This window comes from Oryctolagus cuniculus, chromosome 15 (assembly GCF_051225735.1).
Source record: "Oryctolagus cuniculus isolate XC-2025 breed Fujian yellow rabbit chromosome 15, ASM5122573v1, whole genome shotgun sequence".
NCBI classification, from domain to species: Eukaryota; Metazoa; Chordata; class Mammalia; order Lagomorpha; family Leporidae; genus Oryctolagus; species Oryctolagus cuniculus.
The window spans coordinates 3625728-3648030 of record NC_142881.1 but is presented as its reverse complement, the minus strand read 5'-3'; positions in this window follow the sequence as shown (position 1 = coordinate 3648030).

The following is a 22303-nucleotide window of genomic DNA, read 5'->3' as shown; positions in this document are numbered from 1 at the left end:
TCTCTCTCTGGACTTTCAGAGCCCTGACCCAGAGCCCAGCTTGTTTGCCTGGATTTAAGAGGATTCCATAAACCACTCCCCGCCCCCCGCCCCCCACCAGCCCAGCAAACCACGGCCCCTGGTTTGGGAGGGGATGCAGCAATCCTGCCGAGCCTCAGGGCCTCACTCTGCTGGTTGCGAGGGGCCTGGGTGTGGTCACATGACAGAGTCTAACCTGAGTGCAGTTGATGCTGTCAGTGGTAATGAAGGTCTTTACTTCCTAGCTGGGGAGCTGGGATGATGAGCTCAGAAGCTTCTAGAAGCCATGGTTCTGGCCTTAGAACAGCTGGGAGGGCAAAACCAACCTGCACGGAAGCAGGTGTGGGAGGGCCTGGGGCCTCCAGCTGTTGGCCCCCACCGCACCCCCTAACCTCCAGCGCCATGTGTTAGGGTGTCCTCTGCTCCCTGCCTGTCTGAATTCTGCTTCTGATTTTGCTGGACAGAGTTCTGTGACCAGCCCTCAGGGGTCGTCGTGTGCTTAGAAAGTCTGCAGATTTCGTCCGTTCGGTCATCACTGTGGAGAAGCAGCCTTGCTTCCGTTCCAAAACAACCTCGCTCAGACTCTGACGTCAAGCTGCTGCCCTTTGCCCACACGGCCAGAGTGAGCACTTGACACTGACGGGCCGTCAGAGTCCTCACCTCTCCTGTGATTGCCTTGAGAATGGGCGCATGACCCTTTGGGCCACCCAGCATCCCCTGGGCGCTCTGGGAGCATGCTCACTTCTCTGGGGTCCTGAGCTCTGATTGCCGTGGGGTGGACGGCGCCGACCTGGGTGGAACTGCAGGCAGCAGTGAGGCTCCTGACTCCGCCCTGGGAGCCTCTCAGGTCCGTGGGGCAGTGGGTTACCTTAAGTGTGAAGGCTGGTTTAGACTGTTTCTGTCACTAGTGACCCAAAGAGTCCTGGTGTCCAAGCGGGACAGAATACACATTAGGAGTATCTTTAGTTTTTCCTCTTCTTCTACCAAGGTTTCTATCCAGGCTGCTTCTGATTCCGTGTTCACCCGGGCACCTGGGCTGCTTGCTCAGGTCGAGGGTTTTAGCCACTCATTTCTCTTGCATATGGGAGACATTGCATGATGTTACTTTTTTTTTTTTTTTTTTTTTTTTTTTTTGCTGTCCATGCGTAGGTGGCAGATGGAGCAAACAGGGCTGTTGGGAATGCTCTGGGGGAACCAGCAGTGGCCGGGGACCCTAAAAACCACAGGTGAGCAGACAGATTTAGAACGTGCGGTGGATGGGATGAAAGGACCTAGTGTCTACGTCAGGCTAATGAGGGCAGACGTGGGGTGGCGAAACCCTCGTGTCCCTGGTCTGTAAAGCAGAGGTGTCCCTGTGCTCTGGCACTGCGGCGTCCTCCACATGTGGGATCCGCGACACAGGAGGGACCCAGGTGACCCCACTTCCTGAGGGTGACACATGCTGACATGTCCCCGAGCATTCTCAGTTCTGTCTGCTCAATTCGGTGTCTAGACGTGGCCTTGTCTGTCACAGGCTGAGGATAAAAGTCACTGCCCAGGTAGGGCCCTAACCCACTTGGTGGTGCTGAACATTGGGGTTTGGGTTTGAGATGCAGAGGTCAAGGGCACAGACGGAAGAGAAAGGAAGATGGACAACCACTGTCTCCAGGAGCTGGCTCGGCTCCTCCTTCCACGGTCTTGCACATGTGTGTACAGCGGTCCACTCCTTCCTACCGTGCCTGGCTTGTGTGGCGCAGGCTGCTCTGAGCTGACAAAGTCACGCTGTCTCGTTCCTGGCCGCCTCTGCAGAGTAACCACTCCAACAGCTGAGCAGAGTCCAGGGAGGGAAGGTCTGGGAAGGTACAAGCAGACCAAGAGCAGCGGGCACCGCAAGACACGCGTTCAGCTATGAAGCTGCAAGTGCCAGGGTTAGGGGGCTCAGCCAACTGCTCCTCTGCATGGCGGCTTCTGCGACGGCCAGAATCCCAGCCTGGGCCAGGACTCGCTTTGCAGAGAAAACACGTTTTGTTCTGAGCTAACTGGAGATTCCCGTCGTGGAAAGAAACGATGCAGACAGGCGGCCTTTATTCAGCGGTGACTTCTTGCATGGCCACAGAGTGACCTCACCACCAGGACACTGGCACGGCCGCCGAGCTACTCAGACGGCACTGGTGCCCATGCGGGTCTGTCTTGTCCTAGGCCAGTGTGTGTGATTGTCATCACAGTCAGGCTGTCCAACAATTCCACCCAAGGAGTCCTTGATGCCTGAAAATGTAAATCTTCAAACATTTTTGTTGTGGTCTTTAAAGAAATATTTATTTTATTTATTTGAAAGGCAGGGTGATAGAGAGAGGGAAGTGGGGGGAGGGAGGGAGGGAGGAAGAGAAAGAGAGAGAGACAGAGAGAGAGAGAGAGAAAGAGAGAGAGAGAGATCTCACCACTGATTCATTCCCCAGATGGCTGCAATAGCTGGGGCTGGAATAGGCTGAAGGAACCTGGAACTCCAGCCTGGTCTCCCATGTGGGTGGCCGAGACAGGTAGCTGGGTTAGTTCCCGCTGCTTTCCCAGGTGCACTAGCAGGGAGCTGGGTTGCAAGTGGAGCTGCTGGGACCTGAATTAGTGCTCTGATGTGATGCGCTGGCCTGGCAAGCGATGGCTTCAACCCTGTGCCACAGTGCTGCTCCCTCTTTTTCGGCCCTAAGTGTGAATTGTCCTTGCTTGGGGCTCAAGTTCTAGGAGAGCGGTGATGGGGAAACAGGATTCCAGTGTCAAATTTGCCTTCTGTTCTTGGCTTCTGCATGCTCGTGTGGCCCCTGCGTGTGAAGTCCACACGCAGGCTCTTTGAGAGGGGTGTGGGGGGACCCACATCCGGGAGGAAATGTCCCTTGGACGTCTCCACACCCCGGTCATTATCCCGAGGTGAAACCATGGAACTCTTCAGGTTGAAATGCCAGTCCCTCTCCGCTGTGCTCCCTCACCTGTCGGTGCATTTGGCTGCAGGCTTCTCCCATTTACTTAACTTGATCGGGGTAATAATGGAATATAATGAAAACTCTTAGCAAACTATTGATTTTTTTCTGTATGCACCCACATGGTCCACAGAATGTAGCTATTTTTAGTCTGCGCTATTCTTGGGCCATCCTTTTAGCATAATACATCATAAAAGAAAGATCACGGATTTCGTCGTCAGGGATTCTAGAAATCAGTGCCCGGGTAATACGCAAGCAGGGTTCTGTGATAGCCCTTCCTGGGGCCCTGTCCTAAACCCACATAGCCACGTGGGCTTGTCGGAGCCTCAGCTCCCCAGGGGCACCAACCCTATGCATCTGGTCATAGTTGCTCTATTTCCGGAGCCCCCATTGTTTTGCACAAAATCATGCCTACCTTATAGGTTGTTATTATAAAGGTTGGATGAGTTACGTACACACAAGAGACCCTTAATATGTGCCAGCTTTGTGTTCAGCCATGTATCAATTATTTAACACCACCTATGGGCCAGGCATTTTTGGATGCTAAGGACAGAGATAAAGAGAAAAGCTACCTCTTCTCTGGAGAGACTCGGTGCGGTTGGCTCCAGTGGCCACAACACAGAGCTGTGATGTCTTTTCCTACGGGGAATCTGGGCATGCCGGGAGCAGCACGCGCCCGTCACACTTGGCTCCTGCACTAGACATTGGAGAGCCCAGGCTTGGAATAAGTGGGAGGGCCTTAGAGGCAGAGAGGAGCTGCGAGCAAGGTCAGGGCGCAGGAGACAACCCGGAAACGGGAGAGTGGGCAGGCGGGTGCCTGGGAGGTCGGCCGGGGCCAGCACACCACGACCTCCTAAAGCCACACTGCCCAGTGTGGCGGGGAGTGCTGTGTGGCAGAGGTGGCCACCGGGGCCCGGACATCTGATGCAGAGGCTCACTGGGTCCGGCCTGAAGGCTTCCTGTGTCTCCCTAAACGCGGGCCCACGCTTGGGAAGCAGGCAGACAGGCCTTTCCACCAGCCAGTCCACCACTGTGTCCTTCACCTATGCGCCCATGCCTGTGTCTGATGGCTGCCCACGGCCACTGAGCAGTGACCAGGCTGCAAGACACGCTGAGCCGCGGGGAGCCAGCAGCTGCGGGGGCCCCTACCAGGGAGCTGGGATCGGGAGACCTCCTGCAGCCCTGCGGCTGACTTCTGCCGTTCCCGGGTTGGCCAGCAACACCTGCACACCTGTGGCTCCGTCCTTCCTCTCCACTCTCCCCGTGAGGTGGGTGCAGCCCCTGGAGCCACGGAGGGAGCTCAGACTTTGGAACCACAGCCCGGTGGCGGAACAGGACCCTGAGCTGCCTCTGGGAAATTGTGGGGCCCTCCTGGGCCCCTGCCTTTTGACTGTCTGGGCCTCCTCCCTCTGGCTCAGCCCACCTTTCTCCTGCACGTTTCCCTCACGTCCAACCTCTGCCCAGCTCGGTGTCTGTCTGATCACAGTTTGTGGCAGTTTTAAATTTTATTTTCTTCAGTTTTTTGTACCCAGGACTGTGCCCTTCCTGCAGTTGTACCAAGAGGTCACGCGGCTTCCGGTCACGGCTCACAGATCCACGCTCCTGCGCCGGCAGGGACCTGACAGACAAACGCGCTGCCCCCGGAATTTAAAAATCCTAGTAAGTGGTTTGTTACAACCGCGGGTGTCACGTCACCACGCTGCTTGTGGCGGAGCCGGGGTCCTCTAGGAGTCGCTTATTGAGGGCACTGAGGGGACCCACGCCCCCTTCCTGCCCGGGCCGGGGTTCGAGTCCCAGCCGCGGGGACTCCATTGGACGGCGCCGCACCTGGCCCCGAAGGCACCGGCTGGCCATTTTTTTTTTAAGTCTCACTACTGCGGCCCCTCTGTGCGCCGACCCCGCACCCTCGCGGCCCCGCACCGGGTCCCGCGGCAGCCGGCTCCCTCAGGTGAGCACGGGCTGGGGGCGCGCGGCCTCCCGGGGGTCACGCGGGGCTGGGACCCCCGCTCCCCCGACCGCCCCGGCGGGGGCCGCGCTAATTGCGCCGCGAGGACGCAGCGGCCCCGGCTGGGGCTTCCGGAGGGGCGCGGGGTCGGGGGGCCGCGGCCGCCCTCCGTCGATCCCGTGGCCTCGCGAGCCGTCCTCGCCGCGGGCAGCCCCACGCCCGCCCCCGGCGCGGCGGCTCCGGCGCTCGTTAGGGGCGATCGATGCGCGGCGCCGGCGGCTGCGGATTTGCGGTCGCCCCCACGCAGGGCCTCCCCGGCAGCCACGCAGGACGGGATGGGGAGGGCTTCTGTAGGTTTATGTAAAAGGAAAAAAAGGCAACGGGGAGAAGGGACGAGCTGGGCAAGTTTCGCTCCCGCCGCGGCCCCCCACGCGCGGGAAACGCGGCGCGCGAGTCCGGGAGCCGCGAGGCCGCTGCAGTCCCGCCTCCCGCCAGCAGGTGCCGCCCGAGAGCCTGCCAGCCCCGCTCTGCTGTGGGGGCGGCGGCCCCCGGCCCGGGGGGCTCCGGGGGGCTCGGGAGGGCGCGTAGCCCGGGGCTGGGGTCCTGCGGGAGCACCGGGCCCTGCCGCGCGCGCTGCCCCTCCCCGGTGCTGGGCCGCGGGCGGCCCTCGTACCGCTGCCTGCCTGGGGCCGCTGGGGTCCCCGAGGGGAGACTGGAGCAGACGCGGTGGACGCGTTCCAGCACGCGGGACGTTGCGGGAGGGAGAGCCAAGCCACCCCCGGCTTCCCGCCCGCGGGGGACCGAGGAGCCCCGCGGCCGGCCAGGCTCGTAGCACCGGGCTCCCGCACGGACCCGGCCCCGGCGCTCCGGACGCGTCTTGGGCAGCCGTACTGGCCGGCGAGCCATGCGGCCCACATCCTAAAATATCCGTGATTAATACGGTGGACGACAGACACAGGATCTCAAAAACGGCCCAAACCTGGCCCTTTTCCCATAGGGTAAGGAGAGAACAGTGACATCAGAGTATCAGAAATTCCAGAGACTCCGTAAAGAATGCCTTCCTGTGAAATAAAATAAGGCATAGAAAATTCTAGAAAGCTTCTAGTGCCTTTTAGACGAACTGTTGGGTGACGTTGCACCTAAGAAGTCCAAACACGCAGGTGTGGAGACAGAAGCCAGGCCTTCAAGGGCTGCGGGATACACACAGAGCCTGGTCAAGTGGTTAGAGAAGGGATTCAGGGAGGAAGACGGTGAACTTGACTCAGAGCAAAGGGATAAATACGTTAAATGATGAAGGAGAAAGAAGCAGACGCACAGGGCGAGAGTCCCACCGATGCAATCGGGAATCCTGGGGGGGAGCCAACCCCTGAGCAAGCAGAGGGCTCCCCGGTACCACACGGACTAATGGAGCTGAACTTCAGAAGTGAAAGGAAGCCTACGTCAGGCTGCCGAACGGTTTACTGACGCAGAGCTGACGCACTGGCGTGAGCCTCTTTTGCCTACAAAAAGTCCAGTTCCGTTTTCAGGTTCACTGGAACTGTTCCTAGTCCTCTCTGCTTAGGATCTCCAGTGGTCTGGCTGCTTTTTATTTGTCTGAACAGTTTACCTGGGGAGACTCCAGGTCCAGTACTGTCCGCTTTCTCGGGATAATCTGCACCTCGGGACGGTCTGGATAGTCGCCAGACCTGGGCAGCAGCAAAGCCGAGCAGCTGTGGGTCCGTGTTCAGAGTGATCTCTGTCCAGGCAATGTCATGTTTTCAGGGGGCGTCCGGTTAGCCCGCAGGCTGCGGGGCTGCGAGGATCCGGAGGGTCTCATTAATTCGCTCGTGCTTGGACGCAGCAAGGTGCCAGACACACAGTAGGTGTGCACTGTACACATATGTGGGTTTAAAAGTGAAAGATCTTCTCAGATTGGCAAGAGAAGCTGAAAAATCTACCCTTGATGCACCCTTCCTTAAAGTGGGAAAGGAGAGATGTGAACAGTGCAGCCAGCAGAGCGTGTGGGGCCTGACGCCTGCCGCCGCCTGCCTGAAGACCGAGTCCGGTTCCGCACAGAACACCTGGGAGCAGAGTCATCTGTCTTAGCAGTTAGGTAATAAAAGGAAAAATTGGCCAGGAAGAGACCCTGGGTAATATCTCAGTGTGAATGGTAACTAGAAAACATATGTGATTTTAAAACAAAGAAATGTAAAAATAACCGTATGTGGAGTAAAACAGAGTTTACACTTTGCAGATTGCTAAGGGGAAAAAAAAAACTAAGAAAAATACCTTTTGGCCAAAGACAAAGGGGAAGCAACAAGAACGCAAAACACTGAAGACACAGCAGGCCGGGCCCAGCGATGCTGCACGCAGACCAGGGTCTCCCACTGACAGACTTCCAGACTCGGCAACTGCCCGAGTCATGGAGAATCCATTCAGAAGAGACACATCCATCCTGACACACGTGGGAAGGCGAAAACACGCATTGACAAAGACGCACTAGGAAAGTACAGATGAAACTGAAAGAGAGAGGCGCTATTGATATCAGATTAGTTTAAGGAGTTTCAGATGGTTTGTTTTTGTATTGAGGAAAACTAAAATTCACCGTGACTGTATATGATAGTGATCCCTTATATGTGGCATGTAATTATTAGAATATGTCAAAATAAAGTACAAGAAGAAATGAACAGATATGTGATTAGCACAGCGAGTGATTTTAATGATGAACAATAGTATAAAACAAAAAATAAACAAAGATAAAAAGTTGAACAGCATGGGCAGTCCTTTAGCCTAGAGTTTCAAACTCCCGTGTCCAGTAGCAGTGCCTGGGTTTGGCGCCAGCTCCGGCTCCTGACTCCCACTTTCCACCAGCGGGGACCTGGGAGGCAGCCGTCGTGGCTCAAGCACTTGGGCTCCTTTCGCCCACAGGGAAACCTGGATTGAGTTCCTGGGTCTCAGCTTCAGCCTGTCTGGCTGATGCAGACATCTGGGAAATGAACCAGCAGACAGGAGCTCTCTTTCTCTCTGTCTCTGCTATTCTGCCTCTCAGTTAAATAAAAATTTTAGAAAACGTAGTTGCTATAACAGAGTTTTAGTATTTAATGAAATGCAGTGAACTTGGTGCTGTCCGAAGAAAGAGGATAAGATCCGTGATATATCTGTAGAAACTGATGACTTCAAAATCTTAAAAGATTTTCTTAAAAGAAAAACAATCAATGAATTCCTTAAAGAAACGGACTGTGTAGGGTGGGCGTTGTGGAGCTGTGGGCTAGCCCACTGCTTGGGATGCCCACATCTCATATTCCAGTGCCTGGGGTTGAGTCCCGGCTGCTCTGGCTTTGACCCAGCTTCCCGCTAACGACCCTCAGAGGCAGCAAATGCTGGCCCAAGTGCGTGGGCCCCTTCTGCACATCTGCAGGTCCTGGTTCCTGGCTTTGACCTGGCCCAGTCCCAACCCCAGCTGTTGTGGGCATTTGGGGAGTGAAACAGTGGATGGAAGATCTCTCTCTCTCTCTCTCTCTCTCTCTCTCTCTCTCTCTGTGTGTCTCTCCCCCTCATCTAACTTTCAAGTAAATAAATGTCTTTCATTTTTTTTTTAAAGAGAAAAAGTCCACAGCTGAAACCAAAAAGACACACATTTTAATGCAAAGCAACTGTAATACACAAAAAACAAAATAATAGCATCGCAGTGATGATAGGATCAAAGCATTGCGTCTTTAACTCCAGCATGCTAGGAAAACAAGTACATATAGAAGGGGCTGAAGCCAAAAGTCATTTCAGGGTGAAATGTATTAAATATATTTGCTATTAAATGAGAATAAGCAAGAATTTAAAAACCTCTGATGCCACCTAATGGCTTTGAAAATCCAGGGTATTGAGTTCAAGGACGTCAAGAAGCAAGTAGTAACTGTCACAAGAGAAACTGTCAATTACGATCTAGAGAAACAACACATTTGATAAACGGAAGAAATTTGATAGTAAACAGATACACATTCAAATGGATTAACCACAGACAAATCAATTTAGGGGCCGGTGCCGCGGCTCACTAGGCTAATCCTCCGCCTAGCGGCGCCGGCACACCGGGTTCTAGTCCTGGTCGGGGCGCCGGATTCTGTCCCGGTTGCCCCTCTTCCAGGCCAGCTCTCTGCTGTGGCCAGGGAGTGCAGTGGAGGATGGCCCAGGTGCTTGGGCCCTGCACCCCATGGGAGACCAGGAAAAGCACCTGGCTCCTGGCTCCTGCCATCGGATCAGCGTGGTGCGCCGGCCGCAGCGCGCCGGCCGCGGCGGCCATTGGAGGGTGAACCAACGGCAAAAGGAAGACCTTTCTCTCTGTCTCTCTCTCTCACTGTCCACTCTGCCTGTCAAAAAAAAAATCAATTTAGGAAAAATATAAACATACAAAAAGAGAAGTGGATGGATACGGTTAAAGAAACAGAAGATACTATAATTTACAGTAATAAAACTATAGAGAAATATACAAGGATTTTTCAAAACTGTGGAAAATGGGATAAGATGTGTTTATTCTTATGCAGAATTATTCAAAATCTGCATATTTTTCATAATATGCATTTCCACAAACTTTTTGAAGACCCTCCCGCCCCCGCTGCCCATAACTCCGCTGTAATAAGCTACCACAGGAATGGGAGATTCTTCCGAGGAAAACACGAAGCTTCCCGTGTGATAAGAAAAGGGGAGCCCTCGACGGGCCATGAGGTGGAGGACTTCAGGAGCCGCTGAAGGCTGCGCTGCCGTAGTGTGATGCTTTCAGACCCATCTCCGGCGGCGGCGCCTCGCTGCCCCTCCTCGGTCCTTTCGTCTTTCTTCCAGAGTAATTGCAGCGTTCTTCAGAGTCTGGGGAGGAGGAATTGCAGTCTTGTAACCGGCACCGCCGCCCGCCCCGCGCGCTCCAGGAGTGGCTGTCAGAGATGTGTAGGAAGAGTTTCTGGGCGCGTTTCCAGAGCTGGCTGAGACGTGTGCCCGACGCTGGCGGGAGGGGAGGTCAAGTCCAGCCTGGCTTCCGTGGAAGATGAGGCTGGAGCAGGGGGTGCGGCTGGCTCCTGAAGCGGTTGAATCGAAGAACAAGAAATCCTAACTGCTACACGGCACCCTGAACCAGCAGTTTCCTACGCCACATAGGTCTATTCCAGGAACACAATAGTGTTTTCATATTCAGAAATCTATTAATAAAATATATCACATGGGTAGATTGAATGCGGAAAAACCTCAATACGTTCCCAGAGGGCATCTGGTAAAATTCTACATCAATTTCTGATAAAAAGTTAATAAGGCAGGCATCGGAGAACGGCTCCTTGACAAGAAAAAGGCTCGGTGAAGTCAGCAGCCGCAGTATCGAACGAGGAGGGTCCTTCAGTTACGGCCTGGAACGGGGGAGGGCGTTACGTCATCAATCTGAAGGTTCTGACAGGTGCAGGGCAGCAGGGAGACTAAGGGAGGGACAGATCTGCACGAGGCGCGGCCGCGTGTCTCAGAGCCCTGCGAGACTGTTCACAGAGTTGCTTTTGGTAGCAGCGTGACACGTCAACATTTTTCCTAGATTCTGTTAGTAATTAGCTGGGAATCGAAAAGTGAAAAGATATCCCACCCACAAGAGCGGCGTTAATACACTCAGTCCTAGGGGTAAACCCGATGGGGTGTGCAGGGACCCACGTGCAAAGAAGGACAAAGGTCTCGAGAAAATCTGGAGCAAACAGAAATCAAGTCATTGGTTTCGAATTGTGTGCCAAGAGGCCCACTTTCCCCAATTTAACTCGGGCCTGTAGAGCATTCCAATTAAAAGGTAACTCGAGTTGAGGCTGACTTATTCTAGGGTAGTCCAAATGTTGAGCTCTCCCAGAGAGGTAAGGAGTTGGTGTAGGTAAGACAGACGCTGGCAGCGAGGGGTGAGTCTGCCAGAGGTCGGTGACTGGGCGGCGAGCGGCCGGGCCACGGGAGGACCCACTCTCTGGGCAGATGGTGCCCGTGATGTGTCAGCTGTGGATGGGGAAGGTTGGGATTCTCCAGCAAACGACGTGGAGACAGCAGGTGAACCATTTGGCAAAGGATCCCTTTATCACTCCTAGATGAAAAATCCATTGCAACGGGCTTAAGACGTGAGCATCAGGCACTAGAAGAACTCTGTGTTTCAAGGAGGAGGAGGAGGAGGAACAAGGAAGAAACCACAGAGGAAAGTGGCTGAGGTCTCTCTACATAGAGATTTGAAAATTTCCAACTGCAAATCACACCCTTGCCCATCCTAACAGATAACCAGGGTCGCATTGGAGCCCTTTGTTACGTAGTTATTCTCTTTAATGCATAAAAATGTTTACTATTCAGTAAAAGTCTTGAAAAAATGCCTAGTAACACGAACGCGCCTTCATTAACAAGAGCTATAATGCCCAATAAACATGTGAAGAAATGTTCACCCCATTAGCAATGAAGGAAATGTGATTTTAAATAACGACAGACACTTTGAGCTGATCAAATTAGTAAGGATTTTTGAGAGAGGCAGTGCCCCATGTTGGCCGTGTTAGGGGAAGACAGCAATTCTTATATATTCTGTATCTAATTTTGGGGGGATAAATTGACACCAAGAATTAAAGCCTGATCATCATTCCCTTCCAGTGACCCCCCCAGTCTCCATCCCAGGTATTTGTCTTGGGGAATCAGGAAGAGCTGTAAGTCCGAGGAGGCCCTGTGTGCTGATCTCAATAACAGTAAGAAATGGGGAACACCATCAATGCTCAATGAGAGAAAATGGGTTAAATAAATTGTGGTCCATTAAAAGCAATGGAATGCTAAGTAGTCATTAAAAACCGTGTTCTCAGAACCCATTTACGCATATGCAGTAACGGTCACAATATATTAAATGGTGAAAGCGGCTTACCCAGTGCTCCGTCCTTCACAGTTCTGACACCGTGAAAAGCGCACTTAGATAAAGGAGGGGCCCAAGTCCAGTGCTTATCTTCCCTTCCTGGGAATTTTATTTTTAAATTAAAACTTCTGTTCTGAATTTCTCACAATGGAGGCGGCACACCAGTCATGATAATCTTCACAATAAAGAACTCCCAGAGCTCCCCATGGGAGTGGCCCAGGCCTTGTCTCCCAGCGCCCCTGGGAAAGCCTGGCCACGCCCCCAGGGAGCTTGGGGCTGGGGGAGGCTGGGGGTCCTGGGCTCGCTCGCCCACTCTACACTTCTTTCCCTGTAGCCGTTCTGCAAGGTGGTGGTTTGCATCCTCTCGGCTTTTAGTTAATAACATTTCCATACTCCAAGTCTGACTTGCTCTTTTCAAATTGGATCTGCTCTCCTTCTCTGGCTCCTAGCATCCTGGCTTAATATCCTGAGAAAGCTGTCTCTCAGCCAAGGAGCGTCTCCTCGGGGTCCTGGGCGTCCGCGTGACTGTGGGGGATGTGGGAGAGAGGTCTCCGCCCCTCCTTTCCCGAGCTCTCTCAGTCCTCTGGGCTTGCGTTGGCTCCGACTCCGTGTGATTGCTCTGGGTGTGAATGAACTGGGAGATTCCTACCCACTGAACCTCCAGCCGGGACTGCCGGGTCCAGCACGTGAGCCGACAGGAGCCAGGGTGCTTGGTTCAATTTGATTTCGAGTGAAGAACGTTTTCTCAAATATTGCATGGAGTGTACATCAGAGGCCTTCGGTGGGTCAAGGCCAGCATGGCTGTGTGCCTTACGGTGGCTCGAGTTGCATTGCCGGAAGTGGGGTCTTCGTACTTCACAGCCAATGGGTGGGGTCTGCCAGGACCACAGTGTTGGGGGCAGTCATCCCTGTTGCTTCTGTTTGGGTTCTGCCCGCGGGAAGGCGTCATGTTAGAAAACTAAGCTTGGCCATTGCTCTTTGTAATCTAAAATCCAGCAGACTAAGTTCCACAACCAGAGAGATACTAAGAAGTCGATGGCTTCGAATGGCGGCTGCTGCTTTCCCCACCGGTCGGAGGCCCTCCACGCCATCAGCGTGGTGAGTGCCGCTCACGGGGCTCTGCATTGCAGGACACGCTGACACCCTGTCCCTTCGGCCAGAGGTGAAGTCGTGTGCACCGGCCATGTGAACGGGACGAGCTCCCCCAGGTTTGCAGATCTAGGCTTTTTAGCATCCTGCCCCCTCCTTCTATTGAGTGGAAAAATAGAGGAAAGCAGGTAAGAATAAGAGAAACATAAACACAGGAGGAAGCATAGGTAGCCAGCTCTAACAGGCAGGAGGATTTCCCGTTATTCAGAAAGAGAGCTATGAGGGCGCGCACGCTGCATGTTTCAATTCACGTTGGGATTGAAGCTGGCAAATTCAATCAAATTCAGCTTTGATCGGCAGTGGCCACCTCTGTGGTCACCTGGGCTCTGAAATCCGGTCCAGGCCAGCGTAATCCTGCAGCCGACTGGGCACTGACTGGCCTTGCAAAGAGGGAAAGGCACAGTGCGTGTGTGCCGGTCTGGAGACATCTCTCTGTGTCTTCTACCTAAAGCAGCAGAGGCGTGGGAGCCAGCCCTTCTCCTGGCTTTTAGTCATCCCCTCTCTGAGAGGGAGCCTGGCCCAGAACTGTCCTGGGAGTGCACCGTGCTTTATTACCTCTCTGGCTTCTGGGTGCTCGCCAGGAGCCGACCAGAGGTGCCAAAATGCTGTAAGAAACCAGATCTCCAAGAGCGGCTGCTCACTCGGCATTTCCAGCTGTTGGCTCGCAGCAAAGCTCTTTGTAAATTTTGTTAGAAAACATGTTCTCAAGAGGTTTTCGTTCCAAGTTGGCAGCCTCAAGAAGCCAGGAGAGCTGGAGTCAAACTTCCCAAGGAGTGTCTGAGCTTGGATTCTGCTCTGCGCTCAGGCTGGGCTCTGGCTTCTGGGGCCTCCGGTTGGAAGCACTGTTGCTGGCTGATAATGGGCCATATTTATTGTGCCCAAGGGGAGGAGGGCGGCATGTTGTTCCCATAATACCGCCATTGGCTTCAAAGGGTGTGCCGTATGTGCAGGAAGTGATTTATGGGAGCCTGGTCGGGGAAGAGACTGTGAGCGTCATCATTTAAACACAGACCTGCTTTCTTTCTTGTGGAGAAGTAGCATCTTTTTGTTGAGGAAGAGGTAGCAGAGTCCCGTTTAGCACACCCAGTGCACGCCACCTGCTCTCTCAAGATGCTCTCCCCAAACCACCGCGCGGGTCTCTCCTGCCGGGTCACTGGCTGAGCACGCCTGCACGGCTGAGCCGCTCCCCGGTTCATGTCCTAGATTTGTCGCTAATATTTCCTAATGGGCAGTTTGTCGTCTCCCTGTGTTTGCTGATGGCGACGGATGGTGACACTGTAAATAGAGTGAAAGAGAAAGGCGATTTCTCTTTGTTCAGCCAACATCACGCTGCATACCTGTATGTGTTCTTTTTATTGTTGTGCTAATGTGCTAGGTTGTACAATGTTGCAAATTTGCTACATTTAATATTTTTTTCGTCAGGAGAGCATCTCCATCCATCAGGGCAGATGCCGTCACATGGGCCAGGTCTGTAATAGGGCACTATTTCTGTAAAGCACTGTGGTGTACTGGATTATGGACTTCCCAAACATTCAAATCGAGCACTTTGGGAGGGACATTAACTCTTTTAGGCCACTTAAACAATTCCCAAAGCGCCCATCATAAATCCAGGAAATTGCATTGTCATCGTTACATTCAGGAGTAATTTTCCCCCAATACATTTCCGCACCATGTATAATTCTATTTTCGGGAGTAGAGATGTTTAACTTCTGTCAGGAGAGACCGCCGATTGGTTCTGTCTCGCACCAGTATGATTTTAAATCAATGGCTGCTGCTGCAAAATCAGATAATTTCTCAGAAGACTTCCACGGAAACATATTCTATGGCTGCTTGTGTTTGAGGTGAGAGCTTTCCATGCAGATCACTGTTCTGAAATAGATGAATGTCACGTGCAATACCAGTCAATGTACATCAGGCACTGGAGAAACTGCAGTGACGTTGAAAATCCAGCTGCCAAGAGTCACTTCCAACTGCAGCTCCCCACTGTCCCCCCACCCCTGCCCCGGGGTCGCAGTGGGGAGCTGGGAGGAAGCCACAGACGTGGGGATCCTGAGATGGAAAAGCCACAGGTGGGGGCACTCCCCTGGCCTGTGGGGCGCAAGAAAGTAGCGCTGTCCAGGAGCCAGCGGGCCAGGCACGGGCGACTGACCCAGCCTGCAGCCCGGCGATGCCTATACAATGTGCAAACACATTTCGGTTTCTAGAACACCCCAGACAGGCAGGTGGAGAGAGGGGGGCGCCATCACACTCTCTTCCCCAACCCTCCGACTTCCCGTGAAATCAGAATTCAGAGTCTCTAGATCAAAGCCCGTGAGTGAGTTCAGCCAGAAAGCGAGTTATCAGGAAACGAGTACGCTTTTCTAACAGAAGACATTCTCCCTTCTCGTCGCTAGAGGCAAAGTCTCCGGGAGATCTGTGCAGCGTTGCCGCGCCTCCACGCGCCGCCGCCTGTGGATTGGCGTGTCGAGTGCTTGGCACCCTGGTGACTCTCGCTGTGGCACGGGGACGGCTTGTTCCCAAGAAAGAAGAAGGACTGTGCCTTTATGGGAAACGTTTCAGCTCTGAAGGGGAATAGACGTTAAGTCCCAGCAAAGGAATGATTTGAAGATTTTGTAAAACCTGGGAGGAAATTGGCGGGCCAGATGAACATCTCTGTCTTCCCTCCGCCTAGCTGGGAAGGAGAGCTCATTAGGTGCATGTGTGGGGAGTGTGAGGGAACAGGACACACCTTTCAATGCACACATAACAGAGGAGCAATTAGGTGTGACTGAGACACAGCAGGTAACAGCCAGAGGAGGAATGAGATGGGAGCCAGCTTCCCGAGAACGTGTGGCTTGAATCAGAGCTGCAAATAACGAGGAAACATCCTGTCTCAACAGTTGCCCCGTTTTCTCTGAGAGGTGGACAGCGACAGCGTCACAGAGGCCACGCGAGGGAGGAAGCCTGGGAGAATCCGAGCGGTGAGATGGATGCACTGCTCAAACTGTCATGTGCTGCAGCTCGAGACAGCCCCAGACAGGAAGGAGGCCAAGGCGCAGGGTCAGGGGCAGCCCACGGTGCTCCGCGCCCCTCCTGCTGGAGCCCACGCCAGCTCCGGCCACGGCACAGCCCTTCCCTTGAACCCGGCCCGCTCGCCTCAGCCGCTGTTACGAGTTGCCTGTAATGAAAAGAATGTGATTTCCCCGTGATTTTCTTCCCTTGAGGGAAAGGAATTTCATTAAAAGTCCACAATTAATACATAAATGTGTTAGTAAAGTAAAACCATGGGATTTGGCACTGGTAAGAGTGGTCGTGTCTCCGAATTTTCCAGAAGTAAGCAATGTAAAATTTAAATGCCAGGGCTGTTAATATTTCTGTCGGCACCGTAGTCACTGAAGAGTACACGCGGGTACGTGAATTTTGTTCTGCATAATTCGGATTCCTGGGCTCTTCCTCGCCTCTTTGCAGTCTTTGGTTCCGAGCACAGAGTAGCTGATCACTGCTGTGGGCTACAGTCTCAAGGTGTTATTAACGCAAATGCCAGCTGAAGGAGCTGACTTACTGGGGTTTCCCCTGCTGGGGTGAGGATGTGAGTTGGACTGTGTCGCCCTGGAGTGCTGGACTGGATGCCGCTTGTATCCAGAGAAAAGCAGTCTGTGAATGGAGGGGAGGGTGTGGGGGAGGGGCAGGTGGAAGGTGTCTGACCTGCGGCTGCTCCAGGTCCAGGGGTTTCAGGGCTCACCAGTAAATCGCTTTTTCTCTGAATCACTTTTGGTGTTCAACGCTCTGTCCTGGCACGGGGAAGTGCTCTCTGCTCTTGGCTGCCGTCCTGGAGCTTTTGAGTCTTGGGGATTCCAATCCCTTCTGCTCTCCACCCACACGCCTGGGGATGATGTAATTCTATGCTTCAGACTTCCCAAAGGCTGGTTCTTTGTTTGAGATTTTACAGCGTCAAAGCCTTGGACGCCGTACATCGTCCTTTGCTTCTTGGGGGTGAATCATCCTGCCACAGTGGATTAGGCTTTGAAGAGTCCTGCTTGCCTTTCCTGCGTCCCTCTGTGTCAAATCCCTGGTAATGACAAATGCAAGAAAACTCAAAAATCTCTTTGAGTCCTAAAAGTTAAATTTCCTCTGTGATTTTCCTGGTGTTCAAAGGAGGGAAGTAGAGCAGGAGAATGGTTGTAGCCATGGGCAGTGGTGATCAGTTCACTTCTGTGGAGCTGGGGGACTTCAGGCAGGACCCAGAGCCTGCTGTGGGGTACGGCGAGAGGATGTGTGGGCACAGCCCAGAGCTCCACACCCATCATTTCATGTGTGAGAATTTTATCAAATATTTTATCTGGAAGAAAGGGGTTGGGATGTTACAGCTAAAGGTATGGGATTTCTTCCTGAAATAATGAAAATGCTCTAAAATTGATGGTGCTGATGCTTGTACAGATCTCTGAATCCACTGAAAACCGTTGACGTGAGTGGGTGAATTATGAGGTAGGAAGCTTGTCTCTCCATAAAGCTGTTTATAAAAGCAGTGAACTAATATGCTTGAAAATCCAGTTCATTTCAAAGATTGAAAGTTAAAATTCCAGTTGTTTTCTCAATATGTGGTTTCCATGAAGGTATCTGCCCTCCGCCAGTCCTCCAGGCCTCCCAGCACTCACACCCCTGTGCGTCCCCTCCCCGGAACCTGAGCTGGCTTTGTCCCTCACTTTTGGCCACTAGACTACTGTGGAGATGGCGCTGAGTTCTAAGTTGCAGTCGTACAAAGCCGCACAGCTGCCTGGGCTTCCTGGATGCCCTGGGGGCACACCTGTGGGACCCCAGCAACTGTGTGCCACCTGGAGAGGCCGTGGGCCCCTCTGTTTACCAGACCCGGCCGAGCCGCTGACCAACAGTGAGCGTCAGTGCCCGCGGGCTCTGTATTCTACTCCATTGATGTATATGCGGGGGAGCTGGGCTCTCGATTGTGCCTTCACGTTCTTCATGGTGTCTTCTAAAGCACAAATGTTTTTGATGATGAAGTCCAACTTATCTGGCGTTTCCTTTCCTTGCTTGGTGTCATATCTGAGAAACTACTGCATAATCCTAGGTCACAAATGTGTACACGCATATCTTCCTGTAATGGTGCTGGCCCTTACATTTACATCTGGGATTCATGTTGAACTGGGTTTTTTGTATAGTATGAAGTATGAGCCCAACTTCATTCTTTTGTGTGTTGAGATCTTGTTTTTCTAGCACCATTTGTTGAAAAGACTGTTCATCCCCTATTGAGCTGTCTTTGTACCTTTGTCAAAATTCAGTTGATCATCCATGTGTGCGTTTATTTCTGTGCTCTGTGTTCTACCCCATCGATCCGCATGTGTATAGGCATATCAGGACTGCACAGTTCTGATGAGTGCTGCTTTGTGGGAGGTTTCGAAATTGGGAAGCATGACTCCTTCAACTCTGTTCTTAAATTTAAAAATTATTTTGGCCGTTCTAGGTTCTTTACATTTCCATAGGAATTTTTGGATCAGATCAGCAATTTTTGAAAATCACCCAGCTGGAATTTCGTAAGGATTCTGTTGAATTTGTAGATCAATTTGGGGAGTACAGCCTCCTCAACAACTGTCTTCCAACCAGAATACAGGATTCTTTCATTTGCTCGGGCTTCTGTGCTCTGTTTCAACGTATTTTAGTCTACAAGTCTTGCACTTCTGTTACTTTTATTTTAAGTATTGTATTCCTTTTTACTTTGCTAAAACACTGTTTTCGTAAACTAATTTTTGACTTTTCATTGCTAACCTATAGAAATACTACTGAGTTTTGAATATTGGTACTGTGTCCGCATCCTGGCTAAATTCTTTCTCTGGTTTTGCTTGCATGCTTGTTTAGTTCCTTAGGATTCTCTGAATACAAGATCAAGTCATCCGAGAAGAGAGCAGCTTGCCTCTTCCTGTCCCGTTGTGATGCGGTTTTATTGCTGCTTCACTGCCTTGGTTGGTAGCCCCGCTGCATTGTGGAATGGAAGTGATAAGTGCTCAAGATTTTTATTACAAAAAGGATAGATTTTTCCAAATATTTTTAATGTGTCTACCATAATGATTGTGAGTTTTGTCTTTTATTCTATTAATGTAGCATATCACAGCAATTGATTTTCTTTTGTTGAACCAAACTTTCAAACTTGAATTGAATCCTACTTGGTTATGGTGTATAATCCTTTGGAAATGTTGGATACTGAGGAGTTTTGCATCCAGATCCATGAAGGATAACTGACGTGAAGTTTCATTTTCTTGTGAAGTTTTTGTTTTGGAATCAGGTTTCTGTTGGCCTCAAAATGAATTAAGAAATCTTCCTTCTTTTCCTGTTTTTTTTTTTTTTTGGGGGGGGAGGGGTAAGAATTGTGCTGGAATGGTATTAATTCTTCCTTTAACTGCTCAGCAAGATTCACCAGTAAATCTACGCAGTCCTGGGGTTTTGTTTGTGGGAAGTTTTTGATTATTACATCAATCTCTGAACTCACTGTAAGTCTATACGGATTTTCTTTGGTTTTGAGCCATTTTGGTATCTTTCCAGGACTCTTTCCGTTTCACCTAGGTTAGCTACTTCAGTGGCCTGGAATTGTTGATAGTGATACCCATGGTGCTTTTTATTTCTGCAATGAAAGTAATGCTGCCTCTTTGTTTCTGATTTTAGTAATTGGCGTATTCTCTGCCTTTTGTTTGTTCTTGATCAGCCTAGGTAAAGGTTTGCTGATTTCACTGTTTATTGAAGAACCAATCTGGAATTGCTTATTTTCTCAAACTGGATAATTTCAGTCACCCTGTCTGTAAGTTTTCTAATTCTTCTATGTGCTCACATCGACCGGTGACCCCTCTGATTGGCTGTAAATTCCAGCTACTGTATTCCAACTGTGGACTGCGTCTTCATGTTCTCTATCTCTCTGTTGATGTTTTCTGTTTGGTGAGATATTTCAGGCCCTTCTTTAGTTCCTTAGGTGTAGTTTCCTGCACTTTCTTTGTACTTGGAACAGCTGATTTAAGGCATTGTCCAGGGAGGGCAAGCCTCACCTGTCTCTCGGGCAGTGGCTGTTGGGGCTTTCCCGTGTGGGGCCCACGCTGTCTCTGCGTGTGCGTAGTTCCCTCATCTGTGGAGAATGTACTCCAAGACCCCCAGTGCGCACCTGGGAGCTCAGATAGTAGTGGTCCTGATTTCCCTTTTAAGCTTTCTTCAGACTATTGTCTGCACTGTCCCTCAAAGCTGCGGGTACCTGTGGTTTTAAGCAATTGCTGTCCATTGGTTTTGACAGATGCCCCTGGTGGAGAGTTTGTCTCACTGGAAAGTTACAGGTTAGGTCACCTGCAGATGGCCTTGCAAGTGGGGTCTCCAGGAAGCCCCCAGGCAGGTCAGTGGACGTTTCTGGGGCTAGGACTTTGAATGAGTCCAGCTGTGGTCCTGCCTCCCGTGGTGGCTGCAGAGTGCTCAGCTCACTGGGTTCTGGAAGGTTCCTTGTTAAAGCCTCTATGGCACTGAGGGGAGGAATGGGAACAGGGCGAGTCGCAACATCACAGAACTTGCTGTCTCTTGGAAACACCCATTTTTCTTGAAGAATTGCGAAAGCCTCTGGTTAATTTCCAGAGTTTGGTCAAAAGCTGATTCTGGAAAATTTCGCCTGTGTTCCATTTGCATTTATGAAAGAGGGGATTTCAGAAGTGCTCCTCCACCTGATTTTTCATTGCTTGTAGGAAGAAGGGAGCCATGTCGGTGAAGTCACCATGTCCTCATGAGGCAGGTAGTTGGGTTTGTGTCAGGGTGGGGCCGTGAGAACACGGCAGGCTTGGAAACTTCCATCCATCGTCACCTTGGCCCTATAACACGTCTCCCGCCTCGCTAAACTTGACTTCTCACTCACAAACTGAGATGGAGTTGGATGTGGACTTTCATGATTCTGGCGGATAATTTTCAGCATTGGCCAGCTAAAACGTAGCCAGTATTTGCAGAAAGAGCCTTCTGTCAGAGGTTTACCAAAAGGTTGTATTTGCAAGGATTCTGGGGTTTTCACGCAGAGCTCTTTATTTTTACTTAAGCAAGTGCTTTAATGATGGGCAGTCTGGTCACGTGCTGAATTATTTGGGGACTTGCTTGCTCGTGCTTTAATTCAGTTAGCATTGATTGGTTTTTCTAGCTTGTGCCAGGTATTCTTGAATCTGATTTGAAGGCTTGAATTGGATTGAGCCGAAATAAAATTGGGATTAAATTTATTCTTCCCAAATGACTTGAAAGGAAAACAAACGTGATGGTTTGATGGGAACTTTTCAAACAGTCGCCCTAAGTCTGGGCCCCGTCCATGGACTCTGCTACTTCCTAGAACTGGCCGCCTGTGCCTTCGCGGAATGCCGTGCCAAGTGAATGATCAGAAGTGAGGTTGGTCAGGAGTCCTTCGGCCGTGCCCTGGAGCAGCAGGCCAGTGTAGCACAGCCAATGCAGCTTGAGCTCATACTACCTATGTGTGAATGAAACTCACGCACATACATGGCCCTTCAAATAGAAATGCAAGGCTTGACTGCTCTTAAAAACTCTCTTCAGACACAGCCCTTCCAAGCAGCCACATGCATGCACACATGTCCTGCAGGAAAATATGGTGAAATCTGGGAAGAGTGAGAGACAGAGGAGAGAAAAGAGTACGTCTCCCAGACAGTTAGCTGCCCTGAATGGGGAATTGCTAGGTGCGAAGCAGCCTGTGCGTCAGGGAAACATTTCATCCCCATTAGACAGCTGAGGCAGCTGAGCTGAGAGAGAGTGAATGGTTGCCCGAGTGACCTGTGTCAGTCTGGAATCAAGTCCAGGAGTCCAGGTGTGGAGCCCGGCCTGCATGTCCATGGCAGTCCGTCTACCACGGTGGGAGAGCTGCGGGCCTGTGGAGGGAGACTGCGGGCACCAATGCTCTGTGCCCGGTTTCGCTCTCTGTAAAACTGGGAGGGCAGGGGTAGTGGGAGGTCAAAACAGGGGCTTGTGTGAGATGGCGTAGGATCGTTCCTCAGTAAGTGCCAGCCAGTGTTAGTTCCCCAGTTCACCGTAACGCACAGCCTGGCTTAGTGTGGGTTGTCCCCGTGCCAGGAGTGGCGGAGGGCGGTGTTGTGGTCCCTGTTGACAGGTGAGGAAAGTGAGAGCGCGGAGCCTCAGCCCCACCCCAGCTGGGGAGCAGAGAGTGGGCTCCCGAGTCCACGTTCCTGCTCACCCCAGCGAGGCAGACGACGTGACACCGTGTACTTGATGCCCCAAAGACCAACGGTAAAAGAAATTATACATACACACTATGAAAACATTTGGAAAACTTGGGAAAAGAGAACGTAAAAATAACTCAGAATCTCACTACCTAGGGATCCGGGTCGGTAAAATTCTGGTATATTTGCTTCCGTTGCTGTTTTCTATAAATATATT